Source organism: Chlamydotis macqueenii, chromosome 23, assembly GCF_036417535.1.
Source record: "Chlamydotis macqueenii isolate bChlMac1 chromosome 23, bChlMac1.mat, whole genome shotgun sequence".
NCBI lineage: Eukaryota > Metazoa > Chordata > Aves > Otidiformes > Otididae > Chlamydotis > Chlamydotis macqueenii.
Window position 1 is genome coordinate 3,487,613 of NC_141578.1, and position 26,400 is coordinate 3,514,012.

Consider the following 26,400-nt stretch of genomic DNA (forward strand, 5'->3'; position numbering starts at 1 on the left):
CGTGCCCCACAGGACGGGCGAGCAGGAGCAACAGCACCCAAAGGTGGTTTGGAGGCGCTGGCTTGTTCACCCAGCCCCAGCAGTCAGCGTGATTTGCCCAAAAAACCTGGATGAGCAGAAGTTGACCTTGCAGGGAGCTCAGATGGGCTCAGCACGGACCAGGGCATTTCACGGGCGCTCGGCTGTGCCGCGGGGAAAACCGGCGGCCGCAGCTCCAGCAGCACACGGGGCCGGGCAGGAAGGGCGCCCAGGTGGTTCTTCGCTCAACCCCCAGCTGCCCGGCCCAGAAAAATGCTCCCATTCAGTTGGGTTTAAAAATACATCTCAGCAGTGGAAAACAGCTGCTTCCTGCGCAGGCTGCCGTCCCGGGGCGGGAGCGCCGGCTGACCGCGCTGCCAACAGGTAAGCGGAAGCATGCCGGCACCGACGGAGAGGGGCTCGCAGCACCCAGAGGACTTGTAACCAGCAGAGAGATTTGGCAGGAGCCGGAGAAGCTCCTAAAACCCACGCGTTTCTCTAAAATGAAGAGGCTTTTGCATTAATGACGCCCTTTCAGGCCATGTATTGGGAAGTCCTCTGCGGCCAGGCGTGGACCACAAGCATCCCGCAGCTCCCTGCTTCTGCAGGAGTTTGGGGCCTGGGGTGCCCCGCTGGCATCCCGGACAGAGAGGACGGGCGCTGGGGACATGGAGGGAGCAGCACGGGCCAGAGGGGGAAGGAGCTTTTTCTCGCTCAAGGTGCCCCCCGGCTCTGCTCCCAAGCTCGGCCACCGGCAGTGATGCTGCCAGACCTCTCCAGCGCGACAGAGGCGACAAGCCTACAAGGGAGGCTCTTTGTGGAAAGAAAATAAAACCTTTCCTAGAGCAACATAAATGAATAACAACAGGGGAATGGCCACTAAGGCAGCATCAGCACCGAGACAGAGGCCCAGAGCAAGCACCCAGATGAGAACGGGAGGAAGGACAGAAAATGCCCATTGCCACTCCCCAGGAGCCCACGGGATGCACCAGCCCTTGCAAACCCATCAGACAGGCACCAGACCATCATAGGGCCGTCCCCTTACCACCCCACAGCAAATAACCCCAGTTCCAGCCCCGGTCATATCCAACCCCTGGGGCAGCAAGACCCCAAAAGCAAACCCCTCCCTGCACATCTGACCCAGAGCCTGGCCCCTGCGAGCAGCTCCCCTCCCTGCCAGCAACGCCCGCGGCGGCTGCCGGGGTTATCAGGAGGCAACAGGCACCAACTGAACCTCAGGGACACGGGCCATGCCACCGCCACGGAGGGTCCTGTCCGCCAGCTGCCGGCAGCAAAGGGACGGGGAGCACAGAGATGGGTTCCCCCCCCAGCATCACAGCTCCTGGGGCACCCAAGTTTGTACCCTTGGGGCAGAGCGTTGCTGCTGCCCTGTAAAGCAGGGATCACCAGCACCGGCACCCTAAGCTCGTGCTCAGTCCGGTCACCCCACGGCTCCTCGCAGAGCTGAGCTCATCCATCATTTAAAGGCATGAAAGCTGCCGGCAGCGGGAGATAGGAGACGGCGGGTCCAATTAAGCAGACTCCTGCTGATCAAGAGAAAAAAAAAGATAATTCCCCCCACCTCCAAACAGTAATTTTTTCCCCTTTCACAGCAACTAACATCTTCTGAGGAGAGCTCGGAGGTTAAGAGAAAGACAGTTAATTAATACTGTGATGGCGTAGTCCATAATTACCCCTGAAGGAGCCCACAGGGCACCGATCATCACCAGCCCATGCCCAGCAACGAGGCTCCTTCCCTCCAGCAGCGCTGGCCACGGCGACTCGCTCCGCCGGTCAGGAAGAAAGGAGGGATGGTGGCGGAGCAAGGCTCCTGCCATCTGGACTGAGCATCCTCCTCCGGCCCCGTTTTAGGGTCGGAGCAGCAGCCGGGTCAGAGACCCATTCCCAGCCCATCCCTGCCCCATCCCGCCGGCACAGGACAGGCTCCCTGGCCAGGCTGGGAAGGATCCGTCCCATGCGAGTGGAGGGAAGCCCAACAGCTAAGGCTCTACCGAGCTCCTAATGACCCCAGCAACATTCAGCGGGCTGCGTCACCTCCTAAATAGCATCCCTGAGCAGGACAAGGAGGAGTTTGGGTGCGGCAGCAGCGAAGGACGCAGACCCTCTCCACCCACGGGCCGGGGTGCGGGCTGGGGGAAGGAGCGTGCACGCTCTGGGAAGGAGAGAGCGGCTGGCGAGGAGCGGCCAAGGCGATGCGGTGCTGCAGACAAACCTGCCCAGAATAATAAACGGCTGCATTACACCTCCGTCCTGGCTGGGCAGAGCGGCCGCGGGCCAGCGCCGGGCCCGGAGCAGCCCTCTGCGCGTGCCTGCCGGCGGCCGCTGGCGGAAGGAAAGGGACTTGTTGGATTTTAAGCATAGGGGAGAGGAAAGTGGGCTACTCAGAGAGATACGAGGGAAAAAAAAACCTGCCCCAGCAGCTGCTGCTGGGCCACCGCGCAGGAGCACAAATCCTCCCCGCTCAGCTCAGCGCCCGCGGGCCAGACCCCAGTGGGCAGACGTGGGCACGTCCAGCCCAGAAGATGAAGCAAACGCCTGCCCAGCTGCATCGGTACATCCCAGCCCCACACGCTGCCCCTCGCTTGGGGGCCATCCCGTCCCTTGGGCAGCACCCACCGGGGTCCGTCTCCTCTCCCGCTTCAGGAGTGGGGTGTTGGAAACGCTCGGCTGCTGGAGGTTGCCATGGCAAACTCAATGTAAAGCTGTCAGGGATGCTGTTTATGTTGCCAAGTGGGGAGGAAAAAAAAAAAAAAAAAACCCAAACCAAAACCCCCAAATTACCCTTTCTGACCTGAATTTAAGACTTTTCTCTTTGGAAATTGAAAGCTGAGCTCCATCCCCAGTGGAGAGGCTGTGCTGAGCCCCAGAGCACAGTCCCATGGACAGACCAACGCTCCAGATGGACATACGGGCTCCAAAAGCCAAAGTAGCCAACTGAAGCAGGAAAAAATGGGCCTGAAGCACCTTTCACTGCCTGCTCGCTGGCAAGCGTCCCAGGAGGGACCGTGCAGCTCTCCCAGCTCTCCTTCCCACTGCACAGACCCACCGCTCAGCACCCGCCATCGGCTGCTGGGAAGCGTGGTCCCACGTGGGAGCGATGCTCCAACGGGAGAGCAAGAGCCGAAAAGCTGCCGGAACGGCCGCATCTGCCGAGAAAAATCACTGGGAGAGACACGTTAAGCACCGGTGGAGGGTGTTTCGGAAGGGGAAGGGACCCCGTCGGGCAGCCGGGGAAGGAGCAAGCGCGCAGGGAGACGCCGGGTAACGAACAGGGCTCCCTGCACCAGGACCTTTGCACAAGACATCGCGCCTGGTTTTGACGGAGACGGGAGCCTTGGGAAACACTGCTCCTGGCAGGGGTGGGGGGGCGCGGGGAGGGTGCAGCTCCCCACCTCAGTGCCGGGTCCGTCTCCCACGGTGGAGGCACCAAGCACGATCAAGTGAAACACCCAGGGACACGTGGAGCAAGAAGCGATCCCCAGGCCACGGCAACACCGATGCTGGGCGGATTTTGAGCCACCACAGATCCTCCCCCCCCCCCCCCCCACTCAGTCCTCCACCTCCCACCCTGCGCCGCAGCGGAGCCCCCACCTCTCCCCGTGAAGCGAGGGGCCGCGGTGCCGGGGATCGGGCCCCTCCCTTGCACACTCACCAAATCGCAATGTGCAGACGGCGGCCTGCGTGCAAGGCTCGCTTGTTCCCAGCGACACCCATGGTAAAGCCGCTCCACGGCCGCACGCTTAACCCCTCCCGTGCTGGGCGGCCGGGGGGGCACCCAGAGGGGACACCCAGCGAGCTGCCGGGTGTTATCACCGCCTCGGGCGAGAGATAGATGGAAAGAGCCGAGACGATGGCTGACGGCAGCAAACCGCGGGCTCTGGAGGGCCAGGGCTGGTTCCCGGGGGTCAGGGGTGCATCCCAGGGAAGATTCCACCCTCGGGATCAAGCGCTTCCCCCAGCGCCTGCTCGCAGCCAAGAAGGGAGAAGGCACAGGACCGAAGGCGTTGAGCGAACAAGCGAAGGTCACCGCGCAGGAACCTGCGCCCAACGCCACGGAGAGGGGCCCTGCCCCGAGCAGGGAAGGGTGGGAGAGGCGAGGGGGGATGAGGCAGCGCGAAACACCCTGGACAGACCTCCCCAGGCACGAGCGAGGGAGCAGGATCTGTCTCTCCTCTTCCAGTAACGCCGGCATCCACCTCCCCCCCTGCTCCCTCCTCAGGGCTCTGGGTGCCCAGACCAGACACTGTCCCCCAGCTGGGGCTCCCCCAGAGCCCACGTCGCCCACGGGACGTTACCTCACGGGACGTTACCTCCTCACCAGTGCCTTCATCGCGGCATCTGTTTCCTTTGCCATGGCGTGCTGCCCCGGAGCAGGCTGTGCGGCGCCCCAGGGGTGGGGACAGTGGCGTTTCCCTCCCCGGTGGGGCCACCCCAGCACCCACCAGTGGGAAACCCCTCAGCGGCACCCACCCCACAGCTGCAACAACCAAGGGTGCTGCACATCTGGACAGGTAAATGCAAAAGCCAAAATCCTGGGATAGGGGAGACAGCGATGCCCGCGAGACCCTCTCATTTCCCTCGCAATGCAGAGGGGGACGAAGCTCCCAGCCTTCATCTTGCAAGAGTGTGGGGGGACTAAATGTGACCTCCCCCCCCCCTCCAGGGCACTGCAGCTGGAAAAGGAGCCAGCAAAACGTGCAGGAAGTGCTGGGGCCTCACACCGCCCCGTGGCAGCGACACCCTGCCAGGGGAAACCGAGTCGCGGTGCAGAAGTTATTTGGTCCACAGTGCAGGGCTGATGCTGCAGCACGGGAACCGGCGTTTTCGCTACAGGAACACCAACGCCAGTGGAAATTTGCTGCGGGGTCAGGAGGAGCTCAGGGCATCTCCTACGCTAGCCCACCGGCAGCCCCCACGGCAGCATCCCGGGAAAGGCAGAATCTTCTCCTCCCGCATCCCCGCGGGTGTAGCGGCAGCTCCGCAACGCCGCCAGTTAAAATTCCCAAACTCCCACGCTGTGCCGACTCCTACACACCTCCACCGTCTGCGAGCTGGGATGCCGGAGGCGACGCGAGGGTGTGGGGGACACGCACCCCAAAAGCGCCCGGTTACTGTAGGCAACGTGTAACGCTGGCACCCGTGGCCGCCGGCTCGGGGTGACATGTTGGAAGGAGCTGCCGGCCCCGAGGTGCCACCGCCACCGGCACCAGCTCCCCACCCTCCTCTGCCGCCGGAGCATGAATTGCGCCAGCCCACGGACGGCAGGAGCCGTAGTATTTCTCCCACGCACCTCCGCCAAGGTGCACGCTTCCCTGCTGACGGGAGCGGGGCGAGCGCTGGCTCGGGTGCCGAGAGCGTGCACGGCGTGCTCCGCACGCACAGGGCACAAGTCACGTCCCCAAACAAGCTGTCACCCCCCGTCCCCACACAGGACACACGACGCACCGACACCAGTGCCAAAGCCATGGATGGGGAATAAACCGGAGCATGATCCCGTCCCACCAGCGGTGTTACACCATCGCACCATCCTCTTCCTCTCCTGCCTCCCGCCAGGCTGCGGGGACCGAAAGGACGGATGGCAGCTCTGAGCCACGCGCCGACATTACGGCCAAAGCACAAGCGACCTTCTCCAAAAGCCCATCTCCCTTCGCAGGCCTCTCCGCAGAGAACGCAACCAGCTGCCATCAGCCTGCTAATTACAGCTGCCGCGGCTCCGTTTTTGCTAATATTTCGCCTCCTGTTAACGAAGGTAAGAAAACGGTTGGGTGCTTTTTTTTTTCCCCACATGCCCAAGGCAGCAATTAGCTCTTGCGAAAGGCAGGGAAGAGGCTGGAGGCAGGAGAGCACCGGGCGTGCTGCAGAGGCGTGGAACGAGCACGGATGCAGCGATCCATGACGTGGCTCCCCAAAATCTGCCGCCCCGAGCCTGCTGCCAGCCCAGGGGCCACGGCATGACACATCCATGTGCAAAAGCCACCGGCGCAGCCACCACAGCCTCTTGTGCCAGAGGGGCTCAGGAATCTGCCCACGCCCCTGGGCTTCCCCATGCCACAGGGTGCGGTGGCCCAGGAATTTCAGGGGGGGTTGGGGGGGGGGGAAAAAAAAAAAAAAAAAAAAAAAAAAAAAAGAAAGGAGGGAGTCTCCAGGCGAGCTGTCAAGGGGAATGTTTCCATCTAAGGCCTTGGTATTTCTCTCCCGGCGCCTGCACTAAATCACCCCAGCTCCTCTCATTATTCTTTTGCGCTTTACAAGGTAGCGCAGCCGGTGGAAGAATGCCAAAATATGCCAAAAGCAAACCCCCGCCTCTTCTGCACCCGCAAATACCTGCGGCCCTCCAGCCCTCGGAGGGGCACAGCATCCCCTCCCGCCACCCCTCCGCGGGCACCTCGGCCGGTGCAGGGTGACCCGGCGCCTTGCAGAGCCCCAGGGTGCCCGGCGCTGCCAAACCAGGGGTCTGTGCTGGACCCCGGCACGAGGCTTCGTCCACCTCTTCTCCCTCCCATTCGGCACCGGGAAACGGGTTCCTCTTGCCCCAGCGTGGGAGCAAGAAGGATTCCTCTAGCCCCATCACCAACCCGTCCTGGGCTTGTGCTAGCGCAAACCGGCAAGTCCAAGGCAACGCAGGGAAAGGTTTGGGATCCAGCTGACTCGGACCTGGGCTTGACGACAGAAATAAGGCGGCAAACCAGGCCTGGGGCTCTGTCTCTCCAGCTCCTCTCACAGCACCGCCGCCTCGGCTGGGCCGCTCCCAGGACCGACGTCGAGCGACGGTTGCATCCCAGCCCTGCGCTCAGAGCAGCCTGGATCGTCCCAGTTCGCGGCACGCCTGGACACCTACCAGCCTGGCACCCCGCTGCAGAATGGGAGAGGACACCCAACAACCCTGTCAGGTTGGGTGGGCAGCTGAGGGGGTCCCATCCGCAGGCAGATGCCCCGTCCCCCGTGCACCTTTCCCCAGCTCCTGCGTGGCACGTGGATGCTGGGAGGCTGCGGCTGTCCCTGCCGGTCCCTGCGGAGCAGGGATGCACAGAGCATGGCTGGGAGCAGCGTCCACGCAGCTGGAGGAGAGGACGTGGGCCACGAGGATGGGATTAAAACCAAGGACTCGTGCAGAAAGCAAGACGAAGGGAGCAGAGCACCCTACCTCAAGCGACGGGCACCCTCTGCTCCAGAATCCTCACGAGCGGTTCCTGGGGCAGAGGTACAGGAGCCCAGCCCAGCTCACCCGCAGCCCTTGCTGCCAGCCCAGCGCTGCGCTGCTCGGAGGAGCAGGCGGAGAGGCAGGGATGCTCCAGGTAGCTCAGCCCTGTCCCGGAGCATCCAGCCACCTCCAGCGCCTGCGGGTGCCCATCGGTGTCCACAAGCACCGGGCGCGGATACTCTCCGGCAGGCGTGGGACTCGGTTCCCCCGCACATCCCTCCACCTAACAGAGGTGGGGAAACTGAGGCAGCAACACACCTGAGCACAACAGCAGCCCTCGGAGCAGGGAGGAGATCCCAACACACCCGACTCCCACCTTTCCACATCCTGAAGGAACAGCTTAACTTAAAATAAAGTAAAAACCAACAGGAAAGAACCGACTGACCGAGCACAGGGGGAGTCTCACAAGCAAAACAAGACGCGGAGAACAAGAGAGCCATCAGCCAGGACACATGGGTACAGCCATGATATTTTTAGCAGTATTACACAGGGACAGGGGATTCCTACCCTGAAGATCCCCGGGGGCTTAAAATAGGTCCCGTCACTTCCTCCCAGCAGCGGCTGGGAGAAGCATCTGCTTCTTCTGGAAGCTGGGAGGAGACATCGAGCCCTTGGGTCTCGGGACGCCGCGGGGCACCCCGGGCAGCATCGCAGCACTAACCTTCTCCGTCGGAGCACTGTGATGAGCTGCTTCCTCCTGCCCCGTTCGGTGAAGAGAAAAAGCCCGTGCGAAAACCAAAATAGCAGCAATAATTAATAAAAAAAAAAAAATAAAAAAAAATTACCCGTGGCCTTCACAGCAAGGGAAACTGAGGCAGGGGAAGGGGAGCTTGTTTGACACCACGGGGGAAAGTCGGTGGCTTGCTGGGTTGCACGGCCCACTCGGTGAGCAGGGGGTCCCCCAAAGCGGGGATGCACTGGAGGGGAACCCCAGAAGCCCAGTAAGTCCAGCCACCCCACAGCAGCCCCCAGGAACGGGCTGGGAGAGCAGGAGGGATGACCCAACAGTCAGATCCCGAGCCTGAGGTTGGCAGCAGCCCTGGGGACAGGGCAAAGGTTTGGGGACAAAAATGCCCCTCCTGCCGCCCTCGCCACGCAGGCAAGGGGGATGGGTGCCCCTGCGTCCGGGGGTCCGGCACCCGCAGCTCCCCACTGTCTCAGCTCCGAGGGTTCCCGCACGGTTCCGCTCTGGATCGCATCCCAGCGTGCCGGGCAAAGGGTAACTTCTCCAGTCCCAGCTAGCAGGTATCCCTCACGCTGGACTGCGCCGGCAGCAAATCCATATTTTTCCCCATTCAAAATTCCACGCAGAGAGGAGATTTTTTTTTTTCCAGGCAAAGAAGAAGAGTGAGCAACCGGGGCGGGGGGGAGGGAGGCTGTGTGAGCCCTTCCTGCCCCAAAGGGTTAAAAAATAACGCCGGCAAAAAAGTGTGTCTGCGATAGGAAAAACACACGCGCTCCCAGGGAGAGCGCGCCGGCTGCTCGCCGTTTCCCTTCCCGACATGCCCCGCTCCTGGGAAAGTGTAGGCTGTTTTCCATATATAACTGCAAACTGTTCCATGCAGTAAGAAGTCTAATTAAAGGGAGGGAGGGAGAGCGAGCAGGAGAGACGCAGAAGACCGAAAGGCAATATTTATACGAGGGAAGAAAGCCTGCATCCCGGGCACCAAATTAGACCCTCGCAGAGCAAAGCCCATGATATCATCGGGAGATCAAATCCGGGCAGAGCGGCGGCTTTGCCGAAGAGGCAAATCAGAGCCTGGAAAATATGTACCAAGAAATAAGGGGAGGGAGCCAGATGGGCCAGGAGAGCACGGGGAGGAAAAACAAATCGGAGCCAGTTGCTGGGAGAAGGCAGAGGGCTGCGGGAGGGTGCACGTCCACCCCCAGCCCCTCGCCGCCCCGCGTGTCCCGCAGCTGGAGAACCAGTTATTTAAGTAAATAGCAGGAATCTGCTTGGAAAAAAAAAAAAATATGTTAAAGTCAAGCTGCACGCGCAGGGCTGGGGGATGCGGAATGCCAGGGAGGAGGGCGACACGCTGCGAGAGCCAGATGCTGCGGCGGGTGGGGAGAGGCACCCATCCCGGGCACCCACCCCACGCAGCGCCCAGCCCTCATCCCACTGCGACGCGCCAGCCCCGGCTCTCCCACTCACGCACAGCCGCATCCCACTGCCCCGATGCTTTGGGGGCACCCCCTTCCCCAGCATCCCCAGTCTGGCCAGGGCAGGAGGGGTGCAGGGGGGGGCCACAGGGCCGGAGGGGGAAACCACACATCCCATCGGCTCTTCAAAGCCTCCGTCGGAGCCGCGCTCCCCGCCAGCGCCAGCCGCAGCCCCAGGTAATCCACAGCCAGCTAGCACGTTCCTGGTGTCGTTAGGTCCTCTGCCTACACTAGGCGTCAACGCATTGTAAAACCGTTAACGTACTTTTAATTAAGTGCCGGTATATTTAAAAGTCGCCTTACCTAGGCTGAGCCCTCGCGGCGAGGCTGGCTGATCCCCCAGCCGCGGGGTTTGCTGGGTCGCTCGGTGCCGACGGCACCGTCACTGACATCCTCACGGGTGTCGCGTGCTCTGCTCCCAACGGCGGCTGGGGACCATCCCCTCTGCACCCCAAAATGGGACCCGGTCACCCCAATGCGGCAGCTGAGCCCCGGTGTGCTGGGCACCGCCATTCCCGGCACCGCCCCGGCCCCCGTCCATCCCCACCTCCGCACGCGCGCAACGCCCTTGCGCCCCGGGCGCCCAGCACCGTCCTGACCTGCCATCCTGTTTATGCAGCGTCTCGAACCCCACACGCTCCCTCCCTGTGCGCTTCGGGCAACGCCCCAGAGGCTCCCAGCTGCACCAGTAACCCAGAGAAACTGGGATATCCCTTTCCTCAAGTGCCAGCGTGAAGTCACTGGCGAGGCTCCCACCTCCTGCATCCCTCCAGGTGGGATGGAGCCTTCCAGCCCCTCCGGCGCTGACCCACATCCCACTGCACAGGTCCCTTGTGCGCAGAAACTGCGCCTCACGGCGCTGGGGGAGGGCAGCCTGCATGTCCTCCCCCCAAAAAACACCCCTGCTGTTGAACCTGCAATGACGCCAAGAGTCCCAAGCTTGGGTTGAGCTCTACCTCAAACCGAGACACTCGCCGCAGAGCTGGGAGAAGAACTCAATGGGGACAAGGACACCCCGCTACATGGCGGGGGGCTCACACCCGTGCCCCCCCCTTAGCGCAGAGCCAGCCCCAAAGCCCTGCAGCCTCCGCTCAGCCTCTAAGCAAGAGGAACGGACCAGCCCCGCATGGCACGGCCGAGCTGGACGCGGCCCCGGGGTCACCCGAGGTGACTGCCGGACACCAGCCACTTTGTCCTGGCTGGACCTGGAGGGGCAGGAGCTGGGGGAGGCTTTATAACAGTCCCTGCCTATCACCAGCACGGATCCAGGTGGGTATCTAAGCACCAGCGCTAATCTGGGGATAATAGCGGCTTTAGCAGCGATAGGGCAGAGATTACTGCCGCAATCTGGGTGTTAGGGGCGTTTCGTTGGCAGTAAGCAGCGCAGCAGGCAGACGGAGCGAGGCGATCCGCAGGGAATAAAAGCCAGCGGCACGACCCAGCCCCCGGCAGCTCCCCAGTGGCACCTGAGCCCAGTGCCGGGCTGGTACTAGGGTACCGGAGGGAGACATCCCCAACCCGTGACTGGGAGACTCGCTGTCTGCCTCTTCTCTGCCCCCACATTTTCCCAGCTGCCTGCAGTAGGGGGGTCCTTCATCATCCTCTCCATCAGCCTCCTGCACCACGCTCTGACCCCAGGCCAGGGCAGGGCAGGTGCTTTTGCTCCCTGCATAACAAGGACAGCGGGAATTCAAAAAGCAAGTCTCACTGCCAAGGGAACCCCCTTGGTCCGGGGTCCCCCAGCACCATTCGGGGCTTGTTCTGCCGGGGGAGCACCCTGCTCCTACACAGCCCCTTCAGTGTAGGCAGACAAACAGGGTCCTGGGGTGAGGAAGCTGAGGTTTGGGGAAGTCTTTCCCCTCTCCGCCCGCTTCTTTGGCTCCCTTCTTGGCAATGCTCTGCCCAAACCGATCACCCGGAGCAGGGATGGAGCACGGCGAGGCCGCAGGGGCTGAGAAACAGCGAGGCCGGACTGCGCAGGCAGCTGCGTCCAGGGGAGTGGGAGGAGGAAGGGAGGATCCCTCATTGTCCTTTCCAAAGGGAAAAGGGACAGTCCCCTGAATGGAAGTGCCAGGCAGGGCAGGAAACACCTCCAGCCTCCTTGCTCCAGGCTGCATCTGCTCACGGAGAGCAGAGGACGCTTGCATGCGGCGCAAGTCCCCCCGGCGCTGCAGAAGCACGATCTGCAACATCTTGCAAGGATTTGATGCATTTCACGTTCAACTGCAGGAGCGAGAGGATCCCCCGGCTGCTGCCCTGCAGAGAAACACCCAAACGCTGCAGGGAAGGGAGAGGAGGAGGAGGAGGAGGAAGGGCCATGGCTGCACTGAGCACCGGGTAAAGGCAGTGCAGGATGCCCAGCAAGGTGAGACTGGGCGCACAAGAAGATGAGCGTGTCCGCAGATGGCGGGCACGGATGGGGAGAGATAGAAAGAGTGGGAAAACAACACCAGGAAGTGAAGCAACACATGGAAAGAGAGGAAAGGCAGCGGGTCAGGAGTTAGCACAACAGAATTTAGCGGTGGATACAGAGCTGGAGCACGTTGCTGAAGGATTTGGGCTCACCAGAGCCCGGCCCACGGGGACCGGCTGCACCCAGCCCTCGAGCATCCGCTGGGTACCAGGGCAGCCGCCGCTCCATCGCTCCCAGACAAACCTCCCCCAAACCAGGCACCTCCAGAGCAACACCTCAGCACCCCGACCCGTGCCTCCAGCCTCCTTCCCCAAGCAGCCGTCTCCCCCGCGAGCCGCGACGGGCTGCGTTTGGCACCCGGCGCACGCCCAGTAATTCAAGCTGCCCCTGGGAAGAGCAGCCTGCGGATTTAATGCTCCGCGGAGCCAACGGGCGCTCGCGAGGCCGGCTCCCAGGGGCGCAGCGTATCCCCGGGGATGTGGAAGCAGGTAGCGGGGTGAGGTTATACAGCTGTATTTTTCTTTTTTTTTTTTCCCCTCACGGGGAGGTGAGCAGGTCTTGGCTGCTTGCTTTCTCCTTCCCCCAGGAGATCTCCTGCTCTCTCGGGAAACACACCCACGTGCCCCACAGCTCTCCGGGGAGGAAACGCTGCCCAAGCAGAATCAGCTGTTTCGGTCCTTCCCTTCGTTTTTTGGACAGTCCATTCGGGGTCAGATTGAAGAGCAACTCGTCACTTGGGAAATAACACCACTTCAGGCCTCCTCCCTCAAATAAACCTCAAAAGACATCATTTAGGCGAGCTTAATTTGGACAACTAAAAATAGCCGGCACCAGTCACACTGGAAAATGCAGGCTGCGGAGCTCCACGCTTTCGCAGCTCGAGCTGGGACATGGGAGTTTCTGGCTACGGGAAGGGTCCCCCCCCTCCAGCTCCACAGATGCGTCCCTGGGTGACGGGCACAGCCCTGCTCCCGCGGGGTGGGCACAGTTGGACCCATCCCTGGGGTCAGCAGCGCTCCTCACAGCTGCTCTGCTGAAAGTTTTGGGTCCCTGCACTTTCCCCGAGCAGGATGCCGTGACTCACAGCCACGTCTGCACCAGGACACCCAGGAAAGATCTGCCACGCTCGCAGCTTTTCCACAGCCCAGCCAAATCTCCGGGTCCCGGCTCCTTGCCGCTGATTCAGCCCCGCTTCCCCCAGCGTCCCCAGTCGCAGACCTCTCCGCACGCGGGATGGTCCCCTGCCCCGAGTAACACATCAAGGCGGGTTGTTATTGCAGCTTTTCTCCTGTTCCATAGCGGCAGAGCTGTCGCAAGCCACGCGACACTCGCGACGTACAATTCAAGCCCGGCAGCCCATCCCACCAGCAGCTCCATCGCCAGCCTGGCTCTACCGACTGCCACCGAGCCACAGATCCAGCCTGCATTCCCCTCCTTCCACTGCTCCAGAGGCAGGAATAATATTTAACTCGGGTTCACGCTGGAGCACGAGCTCCCTCCCCGCCCGGGTCACCCCCGGGCTGTCTCCATCGCGGAGGCCATGCCGGATCCACGCTCCCGGCACGGCCACGTGCTCGTGGGAGAGCCCAGCGCCGGCAGAAAGCCCCTGCGGAGCGAGCGGCGCTGGGCTGGGAACCGCAGGGAAGCTCGGCACGGCGCGGTGCCGGCCGCGGCGCGGTTTTTGTACGCGGCCGTCCCGGCACACGGGACAGGCAGGGAGGCCGTACGGGTGCCACACCGATCTGGGAGCCTCACGCAGCAAACGAGACGCCCTGCCCTGAATTTCACGCCCAGCAGATCACGCCTGGAGCCGTTCCCCAACGACAAAACGGGGGCTTTGACCCCTGCAAGAAAGAACATGAGATGGGAAGATGCTCGAGGACCGAGCCATCTTCTCGCTCATCCTCACATCCCTTTGCTGCCTGCAGCGGCCGCGGCCTGCGAGACGGCACGAGAAAGAAAGCAGCTTTCCACCACTGGTTAGAAAATAAAAATAAAAATAAATAAAGCATCCGTGCAGCCCGAGATTGGCCTGCAGCAGCCAAGCGCTGGAGCAACCCAGGGTTACTTTTAAGTAGCTGGTGAGAAGGTGGAAAGAGAGATGAAGAGCGACGCCGCGCCACTAAACCTCTGGGAGGGCTGGAGCAGGAATAAAAGGCGAGAAGAGAAAAGCGGAGGGCATGCCGCGGGGCTGGCCGGGGCTACGGGCACCTCCCGGGCAAGCGAGGGGTGGGGAAGGGACAGCAAAGCTCTCGCTGTCACAGCAGGGTCCTTAATTAGCATCTCGGGAAAGCGGGTTGTAAAAAAAAAAAAAAAAAAAAAAAAAAAAAAATCAGACACCTTCCGTCCGAAATCTGAGCCCGGACCCGAAAATCCGATCGCTGGATCCGATGCTCAAAGAGCAAAGGTCACGCCAAGTCCCGGGCAGGCCCTGCAACCGCGGTGTAGGGCTGGGCTCCGCCGTGGTCCGGCTTCACCCCCTGCCCACCCCCGGCCCCCCAGCCCGAGCAGAGGCAGCACGGCGAGGGCCAGCAGCTTATTTTTAGCCTGGGGAAGGCAGGAGCCCACGAGCAACCCTCCCAGCCCTCGGCACTGGGCACGCTGCTTTTATTCCTGCCATTGCTGAAGTGAGTGCCTCAGGCCTCAGCCCACCCCACCGCCCCCAAGGCTCCGCAGCGCTGGATTCGGCCCCCAGCTGGCATCACCGACCAGCCCAATCCCTCCCCTGGCACAAATCCTTCCTCTGCCCAAAGAGGAGGAGGAGGATGCTGGGATCAGCCCAGGAACCGGCGGCCGCCACGGCCCCGCGGCAGAAGGATCCAGCTTATTTACAGCTCCTTAACGGACCGCGGCGAGTTAGGCAGGGCTGACCTTTCCGTGCCTGAGACAAAGAGGAGATGTCAGCAGCAGCGGCGGCGGCGAAGGAGTCGCAGGATCGGCGAAGCGAAGCCCTGCTCTGCCAAGCGGGACGGAGCAGGCGAGACCCAGGCAGGGGGGCTCAGGAGCGGGGAACCGGCTGGGGCCACGGGAAGTGAAGCGCGTTGGGATCCCAGCCTGGGAAAAGGAGGGATCGCATTCCTCCCACCCCGCCGGACAAACTCTTCCGGGTAGGGACTCCTACGCGTTGCGCTCTGCCCAGGCACACCAGCAGTTCGCTGCTCCCCGCAGCCCCCGGCTGCTTTAGCAGGGGGAAAATACACAGATGCCACATAAAATTAAAAAAAAAAAAATAGGGGAGGGGGATGGAGACTCGCCCCCAGCACCCACCGCCGCGCTCGACTCCGTTGGCTGTCGGCACCTTGGCTCAGCCCAGCTGCCGACTCATCCCTGCCATGGAAGCGTAGAAGCAAAAGTTTCCCCGTCAGCATAAAACACGGACAACCGGCCAAACCTTCGACTTGGCTTCTGCCACCTCGGCGAGGAGTCCTCACGTTGGGGACCCGCCGTGTCCCAGCTCGGGTGCCCGCGATGGGCAGGGGGGTGCAGGGTCTGCCCCACGTCCCCGTGGGCTCGCCACGGCCCCTCGCGCTGCGGGGAGGGAAGGGTTTGCTGACACGAGGAGCTCTCCTGAGCCAGCCCTTGGCACTGTCTGCCAGGATGATCCTTCCCATGCCCCTTCCCTTGCTCCGGAGCAAGCGAGCCGCAGGATTTTGGCAGAGGACTGAACGCAAGGCTGGCGTCACAGCTGCTTGATGCCCCTTCCCGCTCCGCATGGCGTTTCGGACTGGATGCCACCATGCAGAAGCACACATGTCCCAGGGACCCAGCATCCCACCTCACAACCAGGGTCCCCATGTCCCTGTCCCTCTGCCAGGGCAGTGGTGGCCTGTCCACGCTTCTGAGGTGGCACAGGCAGAGGGATGCTCCCAACCAGGACTCCCACGGCTCCGGTTCCTGACACCCCAGGGACACATCGCTGCGCGTTGCCTTCCCGTGTTTAAATCCGAGTCCCCTCCCAGAAGCTCACAAACGCAGGAGGACACCAAACTCATCTGTTACTCACAGGATCCAAGTTGCTTAATTAGTGCTTTAAAAGAGTCACCATCCAGGTGGGTGACACACCAGTGGGTTGTCATGTGCTCCGCATGTCTCAAACATTTGCTTTCTTCCTTGCTCTATCCAGGATTAGCTTGGGTTGTTTTTTTTTTTCCACCCCCCTCCTTTCCTTTTTCTAATGAACAAATAGAGGGGCAGGTTTTATAAGTCCATGGAAACTCTATTATCCCTCTGCATTAAAGCCAAAAGCAACTAATTAAAACATCAAAGTCAGATGTTTCATTAGTTTGGCCTCGGAAAGCGCTGGCAGGAGGTGGCAGGGAACGTGGCTCCCACGGCCGGCTGCACCGAGGGACCCCGAGGCCAGACCCACACCCCAAAACACGGTCCCTGTCCCAGTGTCACTGGGAAACGCAGCGGGGAGGTGCTGTCACCTCCTTGTCCCTCTCCTCCAGCTGGTCACCGCTCGACACGGATTTTGAGAGGAGGGAGGCTGGGGAGAGGTGCACCACCACCCCATCCAAGCTCAGAGCCACACATCACCAGCACCACGGGACGGGTCCTTGTTCCCTCCTGGGCACCGCACAAGGGCGAGAGGGACGGGTTCGAATTCCCAGCTCACCCAGTCCTGTTTCTGGCCTTCCCTGCGCATCATATCTCCACCTGTCTGACAGAAACAACACCGTTGCCTCCATCCATCCCAACCAGGCATGGGCCAGCATCCCTCACCTCGCCTGGATGCACTCCCAGAAGTCCCCAGCGAGACAGAGGAGCTGGGGGACACCAGAGGCGGTGGCACCTCTTTGCACTGCAGCGGCCACCTCCCCATCCAAGGATCCACATCCCATTGCCACGCTCACCGCGAGCATCATCCAGGCTCCCGCTCCCCAAGCCCGGTCCCTGCCGCAGCGAGCGCACCCCCGGCACAGCCGCGCCCGGAGCAAAGCGGGGTGCCCACCTCACACCTCACCAGGGGTTTAACCCTGGTTTTTCTCCGGCTCTCAGAGAGCAGCGGTGATTTGCCAAGCGCAGCACAGCCTTCCCCAGCAGGGAGGGGCCCCGGGCGAGGAGGAAGCCGAAGCAGCAGCAGCCATCCCTTCCCAGGGCCCTGCTGCGCGGAGCAGCGGACACGGGGAGCAGTGGACATGGGGAGTCCCCCCACAGAGCTGCTGCTCAGTGCCAGGCTCCTCGTGTCCCCAAAAATCCTTCCAGCGCTGCCGCAACAGGCGTGTGCAACCGCTGCGGGCAAACTGCTCGTGGCCTAGCAAGGGATTGAAAAAAGAAAAAAAAAAAAAAACCAAAAAAAAAAAAAGAAAAAACCAAACCACACAACCAAGAAACCAACCCCAAGAGCGAGCAGGGAAGCCCTGCGAGGTGCAGGCAGGGAAGGAGCAGGCTCCTTCCAGCGGCCTTGGGGAAGCGGGGGAACTCCAGGCACAGCTCCACCCCAGCGCTTTCTACTGCAAAAACAATAGCGGAGAGGAGCAGCGGAGAGGAGCAGCAGTCCCTCCCTGCTCTTACTCACCCTGCCCAAGGACCTGCGCTCCCTACGGCTCAGCCCTCCCTGCCCGGGGTGTCCCGGGGGGCTCCGGCATGGCAGGTCCCAGCTCCTTGGGTGATGCTCCAGCCGGCAGCGGCGCACGCTAACGGCAAGAGATCCTCACCAACAGCGGGAGATCCTCCGTACGCAGAGCCAGACCCATGGCACACGAGAGCCAGCAGCGCAGGGAATTCCCTCCGTCACCATCTCAACCGACAAGGAACAAAAAAAAAAAAAAAAAAAAAAAGCCACCACCCAATAACACCCTTCGCCCTCTCAAGCCTCTACCTGCAGCGCTTGCACCACCTCCCCAGCGCCAGCCAGCTCCTCTCCGGCAGGGAAGGAGCCAAGGCTTTGCAGAGATCCCTGCGCGTCCCCTTGTGCGAGGCCGCTCCCATGGCAGCGCCCACGGCCCCGCCGCCGGCGAGGGTGGGACGAGGATGGGGACGGACCCTGCACCCTGAGGTGCTGGGCTCCAGGGTGCAAGGAAGAGGAAGGTATGAGGAAGCTCTGCCTCGCTGCCCTGGGCGCTTCCCAGTTCCGCTCACATCGCACCGCCGTCCCAGCGCGGGCAACCCCTCCATCGTGCAGCACCCGCCTTGGCACGGGGCAGAAAACCCACGTAATCCGAGTCAACCGCTCCGAAAAGGCTTTGGGGAAATCAAAGGGCGCGTAGCTTTTTGGGAGGCCTCCAAGAGCACCCAGCTCCCTCCATTCTGCACGGGAGAACCCTCCACTATCCAGGGTCTGGGGGGCACCTGCAGCCACCCCTGACCCCAGCACCCAGCCCACGCCATCCCGAGTGGATGCGTGGGATTTCCAAAGGAGGGTGACCCACGGGAGCAGCTGGCGGGAGACGGAGCCGGGACGGGAACCCCATGCCACTGCGGGGTGGGGCTGGCGGAGCGCGGGGGCGTCAGCTTCTCTCGCTCATGATTAAATAATTGAGGTGCGTTTCAGTGCTCAAGGAAGCGAAAGATTGAGGGCACTGTCTGGAGCCAGGCAGAGCGCAGGCAGCCGGCGCAAACCCTGCCTGCGGAGCAGCCGACAAGCAGGAGCATCGTCCCCATTTGGGGTGAGGGGCACAGAACGGCGTCCCCCCCCAGCCCCAGGACAGTTCTGGACAACCCCACGAGTGCTCACCTCCAGCCCAGCCCCATGTCCCTGGCTCCCAACTGGGCTGCCAGTCCACGGGCAGAAACAGGCTGCACTGGTTTGAGATTTGCAATCCAAACCCCCACCCAACCTCAAGTCTCCAGAGATAAGAGCACAATAACCTATTGTCCCTCCCCGCTCCCTCCCCTCTCAAGATCTCCGACGAAGCAGGGAGGGACCACCCAGCTCCACACCCCAACACCCGGCGCTGGGTGGGGGGGGCTCGGACAGACCCCACGAGGGACAAGACCCCGGCCCCTGCCCCAGCCAGGCCGGGCAGCCGGAGGGGATGCTCGGAAGGTCCAGAGCCAGGGCGCGGGCAGGGCTGGGATGCAGGGAAGCACTGGAGGCAGAAGAGGCTCCTGCCTGCTGGCCATGTGGGCCAAAGCCTCCCTGCTTTTCCTTATTTTTTAATTTTTTTTCCCCCCATTCCTCCTGTTTTCTGCTGTGGATTTGATCAGCTGGATTGGTGCAGGCAGGAGGGGGGACGTGCCTGGCCGTGGCGTGGGCGAGGCACCAGGCAGCCTCCCTGCGATCCCACCCTCCATCCATCCCTCCCACCCCTGTGTCCGGATCCGGCCCCACGCACACCCTGCCCGCCTCACCCCACTCGAGAAGCACCTCGCCCCGTTCCATGTGGGGATCAGCACCCTTGTCCTGCCCCACGGGTGGGGAAAACCACCCACGCAGCACCTTCCCCGCTCTGTCCTTGGGCTGCCGCAAGGCCCCCCCCCCCCACCCACCGCCTCTGCCCTTCCCTCCAGTACCAGTGCCAAGCTGCAGCGTGGACTGGGATGGATGGAGGAACTTGACCCACGGCGGTCGAATCCTGCCCCTCCTCATCCTCCCTGCAGTGCCACAACACGCTGCCCTCTAAAACCACGCGTGACCCGGAGCCCCACGCCCCACTCTCCTTTCAAGGGCAGGCAACAAGTTGTAGCATAACCGGAGTGGGTTCTCCCCGCCCCCGCCCCCCCCGCCCCACTCCCCACATATGCCGGGGGAGGGGGAGCTGCACACCTCGCAGATCCCCACGCACAAACGCGGAGGGACCGTGGGCATCCCACCCACCTCTCGGGACTCACCCGGCTCCGCGTTGCAGCTGGACCGGGCAGCCTCGGAGTGGGGGGGTGCCACGCCAAGACCACCCCCCCTCACTCCCATCCCACCTGCTGCACCTGGGTGCAGCCACCCCAATACACACAGCGCTGCATACTGGGAGGGACTGGGGTGGGCGAAAGCACCGAAAAAACACGCACCGAGAAGCACCCATGGGACCCGACCCCTCCCCTACCCACTCCCCCCCCCGCCCCCCGCTTCTCCCCACGCACTCACCGGCTCAGCCCCCCCACGGCTGGCCATGGGATGGAGCGGGGGGGTGGCAAAGGAGCGGTCTCGGAGCTAGCGGGAGAAAATGCTTGTCATGGCAACCCGGGCCGTGCCGAGCCGAGCCGTGCTCGCCCCAGCCCGCCGTGGGAGGGGCTCTCTTAAGGTGGCGGCCCGCCCCGTCGGCTGCTTAAGGGGGACGGGAGGGAACGGGCGGGGTCTGCGCGCCCCTCCGGGTAGAACGGTGGATGTACCCCTCCAGGCACAGTGGGAACCCGCCGGGGAGGGTGGTGCGACCACCCTCAGGCAATGTAGGGACCCCCCGGGCACGGTGGTACAAGCACCCCCAGGAAATACAGGGACCCCCCCCGGGCAAGGTGGTGTGAACACCCCCAGGAAATGTGGGGACCCCTCAGGCAACACCATGAATGCATCCCCAGGCAGCATGGGGACACCCCCAGGCAGGGCAGTGTGAGCACCCCCTGAAATTTAGGGACCCCCCAGACAGGGTGGTCTGAGCACCCCTGGGCCCCCCTGTTGCCCCCAGGCAACACCATGCATCACCCACAGGGCAGCATGGAGACCCCCTGAGCAGGGCAGTGCGAGCACCCCAAGAAAATGTGGGGACCCCTCAAGTAGCACAAGGAACCCCTGGGCAGGGTGGTGTGTGCACCCCCAGGAAATGTGGGGATCCATTGGGCAGCATAAGGACCCCCAGGCATTGCAGCGTGAGCACCCCCAGGCAGCGTGGAGACCCCCTGCACGTGCACCCCTCAGCCAGCGTGGGACCCTCCCCACGGCACTGCAGTGCACGCCCCCCCGGGGCACCGTGCGTACCTCCCCACGGCAGTGAGGTGCATGCACCCCCCAAGCAGCGGGGACCCCCGCTCAGGGCAGTGCAAGTACCCCAAGAAGCGGGGGTCTCCTCGTGCACAGACCCCTCCCCGTTCCTGTGGGGAATGCAGATCTCCAGAGCACCACGAACGGTGGCAAAACTGGGGTTCCTCCTGGGCGCTGTGCTTTTGGGGTTCCTCATGGTTCATCACTTGGGGCTGGGGTGCGCCCAGCCCTGCAAACCATGGGGCACGGTCCTCTGACATCCCCCGAGAGTGACTGTCCCCTTGGGTGACAGCGTCACTTGGGGGGGGTACACTCACTCTGTGCGTGGCAGAGGGTTGAGCGTCAGTAACTGCCCCTTCACCGGGGCAGATTGACCCTCACTTATTTTTTTTAGAAGCGAGCGGGAGAAAAATCTTCTTGAAACGCGCCTGAAGCCTGCGAAACGCTGCGATCGTACTGGAAGCGCAGCGCGGCATCGGTGCGGCAACGCTGGGTGCAGGCAACCTTAAATCGGCGTTAATCCCCTCCGCGTCCCCACGTTTGGGCACGCAACCCGGTTCAAGTTAAACCAGTGGAACATCTGTGCAGGCACAAGCCCTAATTAGCGCTGGTAACGTTTTTTTTTTCCCCCCTTGAGGGCCTGCACCTCGATAATTTCGCATTCCTGAGCAGTCCCGGGGCAAGGCGGTGCTGCGGGAGGTGGGTTACGCCGGGAGGACCGAGCCTTGCTCCCAGCGAACGCTTTGTGCCCTTTCCCGGGGGAATTCCTCCCCAGGGTTGCGGAGCCGCTATCCAAAATAGGTGCTGGTAAAATCTGACATTTTCCCGGGGAGTTAGACGGGGTTATTCCTTCTTAAATACAAGACTCCGGGGCTGGAGACTCATGACAAGGGCAAACCTTGTACCTGGAAGCCAGGCATCTTCCATTTCTTGGCTCTGCGGCTGGCCCACTGCAGAAAGTGGGAATAAACACGCGGCTTTTAGCCGGTGCCCGGTTCCCCCTCCAGCAAAATAAAAAGCAGGCGGCACTGACCACCTCGGTTCTAGGTGATTGCCAAACGGCTTGGAAAATAGACGGCGGTGCAGACAGTGGAGTGCTTCCAGGGGACTGGGATGCAAAACGGCCAGTGAGACATGATGGCCTTTAAAACAGGTTTTTTGGAGCTTGGACAGGATCTCTGACCATCTGGATTCGGACTCCTGAAAGGAAATCGGCCTTCCCGCCTCGGGGAACCTGTTGTGCTCTCAGAAATGCTGAGAATTTGCAGCCTCCTCGGGCTTCGGCTGAGATGGGGAAAGGCAGATTTTACAGCCCGGGCACTTGCAGTGGAAGGAACTTGCCAAAATCCGTTCGAATAAACGTGCTTCCCATCCAGTGGCAGCCTGCAATTACAGAGCTGGTACTTAGCAGCTCCTGCCTGGTGTGTTTCCATTACAGCGAGAGCAACCATAAACACTGAGGCTGCAAGCCCCTTCCATTTTAACATTTAAGGAAAAGCACATGGAGGAAAAGTCAAAAGCCTGGCTGGAGCGCGAGCGGCAGCAGGACCACGGCCTCTGAGCCAGCAGCCGGCCCCCGCTCACACCCACGCGTCCCCACGTGCCGCTGCGAAGTGGGGCAGAGCAAGTGGAAAGTTCCTCCGTGGAGTATTTTGGGGTCATCCCGTGGCTGATGCTGCTCTAAAATTGCTCTGAAGACCCTTCGTCTGCCTCTGCTTCCCAGGACCATGCCCCTGGTGCCACCCCTCCCGCTCCGTCACGCTGCTCTGCCGCGGGCGCCAGCGATGCTCTGTGCTCCCACACCCAGAAGAGGAGGGAGAAGGGAGCGAGCCTCTAGCCAGCGAAGCCCCTCGTGCGTCTCCCACGCCGGGGCCCTGATCCTGGGAGGTTCCAGGATCCCCGGCGCTCACAGGTGAGCTCTGAGGGAGATGCTACATCCCACCGGCAAGCCTCTGCAGGGCCGCTCCTCTACTTTGTGCTGTACCTTTGGCCTTCTCATCCCGCCTTGGATGATGGCAGGATATTTATTTCTTCCCTCATGTTCACCCAGAGCCAGCCCTGGCCACGCGCGCGAGGCCAGCTCCACGTCGGGCAGGCGGCTGTGGGGAGCACATGGGTTTTCACAGCCGGGATGCGGCCAGGAGACACCACACACCGAGCTCCGGCCATGGGAGGGATGCTCAGACCCGTGCCCCTCGCTGCTCTCCCCTCTTCGCCCACACTTTGCGCTCGATGCCAGGGCAGTGCCGGGAGAGGAGCCAGAGCCCCGTCCCAGCCCAGGAAGCGTCTTCAGAAAAGGAGCAAAGACTCCCACAGTGACCAGCGGCGTCGGAGCCCACGACCAGGGACCTAAACCCCGCGGGGAGCCCTGCTGTTATCCGTATTTTGGTCGCTCTTTTCTTTTCAAAATGCTTTTTCTGCTGTAAGCCAAGCAGACAGCAGTCCCTGGCCTAAGAGAGACCAGCAGCTACATAAAATAAATAACCCCAAAATAGAAAAGATCAGTCCACCAGGTTCTTCTGTAAAAACCAGGCTTAACCGATGATTTCCCTTTAAAACCAGTGTGAAACTTCACAATAATTTGCCTTTAATGTCTCCCAGGCTGAGAACTTGTAGGTGGAGTTTCAGCCCAAAATGAATTGAATCAGCCGAGTTGTATCAGCCAAGTTACAAACCCATCAAAACCCGGGGCCAGATCCTGATCTCATCCCCGCGGGTAGAAAGCCAGCGGAATCGACGGGGAAGATTTTTGTCATGGTGCCGGAGAGCAGGATTGGACCCCCAGGGTTTCTAATGGAAACACTGACTGACTCTTAAGCACAAGGCAGAGTCGGGCGTCTGTAAAATCTCTCTCCATTCAAGGGCTAAATATAGGGAGAGCGAACGCCAGCGATTCTGCTTGCGGCGCTCAGGGATAAATAAACCCCCGACCGCTGCCGTGGGAGAGGCTTTGTTGGAAATGCCAGGGGCTGACGGGGGGTCCCGCTGCTCCCAGGTCCCCTCCGACGTGGCAGGGCAGGGGGTCTGCGGGCAAGGAGGCAGGGCTGGCTGAGCTGCTCCCAGGTGATGCCCGTAGCTGTGCAGGGCTGGTGCAAAAGGAGTTTGGATTTTCTGGGTTTTTTTTTGCTTCTTCTTCCACTTTTCTCTCTCTGCTTAGCCCTGCTGAGCTTCAGACGCCCGTTTGCAAGGCTCAGACTCACGCCCCGAGCGAGGAGAGCAGCCTGGGTGCTGCTGATGGGAAGGGTCCCATCGCGGCCACATCAATTCTCTGCCTTTTCCCTGCTTTGCCTCACTCGGTTCTGGGCTTTCCCCTCGCTCCAGGGCAGCTCCAGATAAATCTGACAGCTGTGGGATTGCTAATAAACCCATTGCCGTGCCATTGCTAATAAACCCCTCCTAGCCCATTTCTGCTTTCAATTACTCCAACAGCCCTGTTAACTTCTAATTGAGCAGCTGCTTCATTGAGGGAGAGGGGCTGGAGATAAAAACCAAAACAGAATCGGAGGGATTTGGGCCTATTTTTGCTTTATGGATGTCATTAGGAGACAAAATTGTTAATTCACCTAAGGAGTTCGTCACCGCACTGACAGACGTTGGGTTTTCCCTGGGAGCCCTGCCAGTGACGGCACTTTTCCTTTCCCCACCCCGACACATTGCCATTTGGAGCTGGAGCCACGACAGTGCCTGTTATTATACCCCAATATTTGCAACAGCTGAGGAAAGGCCTCCCAGTTACTTCTTTCCAAGTACCCGTGGCGCCGGGATGCGGTGCGGCCTCGCCAGGGCTGCTGGCACGGTCAAGCTCCTTCCTCCTCCACGGAGTATCCCACCACGGCACCCTGCGCTTAGGGCGATGCAAATACCCAAATACCCCCACCTTGAGATCTGGGAGACCCCCCCCCGGTCCCCTCCCAAGGGATTCAGAGGGAGCTAGCTAGATTCTCAGCTCCATCTCAAAATGAACATTTTTCCCTCCAGTTCCGACCTCGTTTAATTCCTCACATCAAGGAGGAACCTTGTACTCGGTGTTTGCATCACGGTAACACCTCCGGGGACCTTAGTGGGACTGAGGAAAGTCCCTGCTGCCAGGAGTGACAAGGCGGTGGGTAGTGCTGAAAGAGAGGAGAGAGAAGTGACAGCGCGGGAGAGCCGCTCTCCCGTCACTCGCAAGCTGTCAGTCCCGGAGCTGGGGATGCGGAGGAGAGCCCGGGCTCCCGAGCCCTACTTTGGTGCCTTCCTTCCAGAAATGGTGGGGAAAAGCCAGGCTGGTGCCGGAGGTCTCTTCCCCGGGGCCGGAGATGCTGTTGGTCCCAGTCTGGGCGGCGTGGTACCCGGCATGGCGATGCTGCAGAGCCCACGCTGCGGTACCAGGACACAGCAGGGATGGGGACAGCGTAGCAAAGGCAGCGTTAACCCCAGCAGGTCCCTTTCTGGGGGACATTTGTGCTCTCTCACTGCCCATCCCTAATGCTGTGGGTTCAGGAGCAGCCCTCTGAGAGGAAGACACTTCCCTCCAGCCCTGCTGCTCCCAAAAAACCTGCTTTTGGAGACCAAAGCCCCACTGAAAGCCCACGGAGAGCAGCTGCAGGTCACTGTGCGGTACGTGGAGCCCAGGCGGGGCTGGCATCGCCCCAGTAAAGCCACCCTGAGCCTGCGGACATCCACCCCCTCCGCTCCCACGTCCTTTGCCGCACGAAGTCGGGCACCAGCATCCTGTTACCAAAAAGGCTAAGCCTCCCCTAACCCTGTGTTTAGACTGCTTGTTGGGTCCTCGGGTGATGTAATACTGGGTTTTGCTGGTATTGATGCCCCACGGCAAAGCCAGGGCGAGCTCAGCCTCTGCAAACACCCACCATGAGCAGGAGAGAGGTGGCGAAGGTGGGTTGAGAAAGTAGACAACGTAAAGGTGACCTCTTCCCAAAATGGAGAAAGACGCAGAAGAGAAAATCATAATCACTGCCAAGTGCGTCCGCAGGAAAAGAGAAAGAAACGACTATTTTATTTGAATAATAACCATCAATAATACATTGCTTAGAAGCTGCAGAGGACTGCAATTAAAAAAAGCATTGCATTCCCTGAGCAAAATCTAAATTATTCCTCACAGCTTCTCCGCTCGCTGAGTTATATTAAAATGAAGCGGTTCCTGGTGCGGCGTGGCGCGGCAGAGCTGGGGAGCCCGGGTGGAAGGCATAAAAGAAGAAAAAACGCGAGGAGAAAGAAGAGGAGCCCTAATGTAGGGGGTTATAAATATTTTACAGCCAAGGAGGAGTGGGGAGCCACAGATATAGATGAGATTGCGGGCGTCCGTGGTGGGAGGGAGGAATTAATCACATCAACAGAGGAGAAACTTTTCTGGAGGAGCACATGCCCACACCCACAGCCGAAACGGCTCCGGAGGGTGTCTGGGTGCCGGGCACGGGCGGTTTTGGGTTTGCTCTGGAAGGCGCAAACGTGACTTGGTGATGGTGACCTACCTCTGCCGGGTGCTGCGGGCAGTGCACCGGGTGACGGAGGCACCGTCGGTTCCTCGGGAAACACAGAGTGCAAATATTTACCCGGAAAATCCCAAGAAACCGCACAGGTGGGGCTGGAAATGCTCCAAGTGGGCAGGATCCCAGTGCAGGAGCGAGATAACACCGCCGCACCTCGCACCCCGACATTCGCAGGGCAAACACCAGCGGGCAACCCCTCCTATGGCTCTCTGAACCGCGGCTCCGCTACGCAGAG

The 26,400-nt window shown here is 61.3% G+C and overlaps 1 protein-coding gene across 8 annotated transcripts in view; it reads right to left on the minus strand.

Annotated features, from left to right (window-relative positions):
• Positions 1 to 19,955, minus strand: part of ATP2B4 (ATPase plasma membrane Ca2+ transporting 4) — a 50,689-nt gene extending 30,734 nt beyond the window's left edge. For 5 of the 8 annotated variants that reach the window (XM_086765884.1, XM_086765880.1, XM_086765888.1 and 2 more), the window contains exon 1: positions 19,843 to 19,955. The gene's annotated coding sequence lies outside the window, so the exon portion shown is untranslated. Of the gene's footprint in view, positions 1 to 126; positions 267 to 14,687; positions 14,790 to 17,337; positions 17,426 to 19,842 lie in introns of those variants that run through there. The other 3 variants (XM_086765883.1, XM_086765882.1, XM_086765881.1) reach the window with 3 other exon arrangements.
• Positions 19,956 to 26,400: the final 6,445 nt, after the last annotated feature.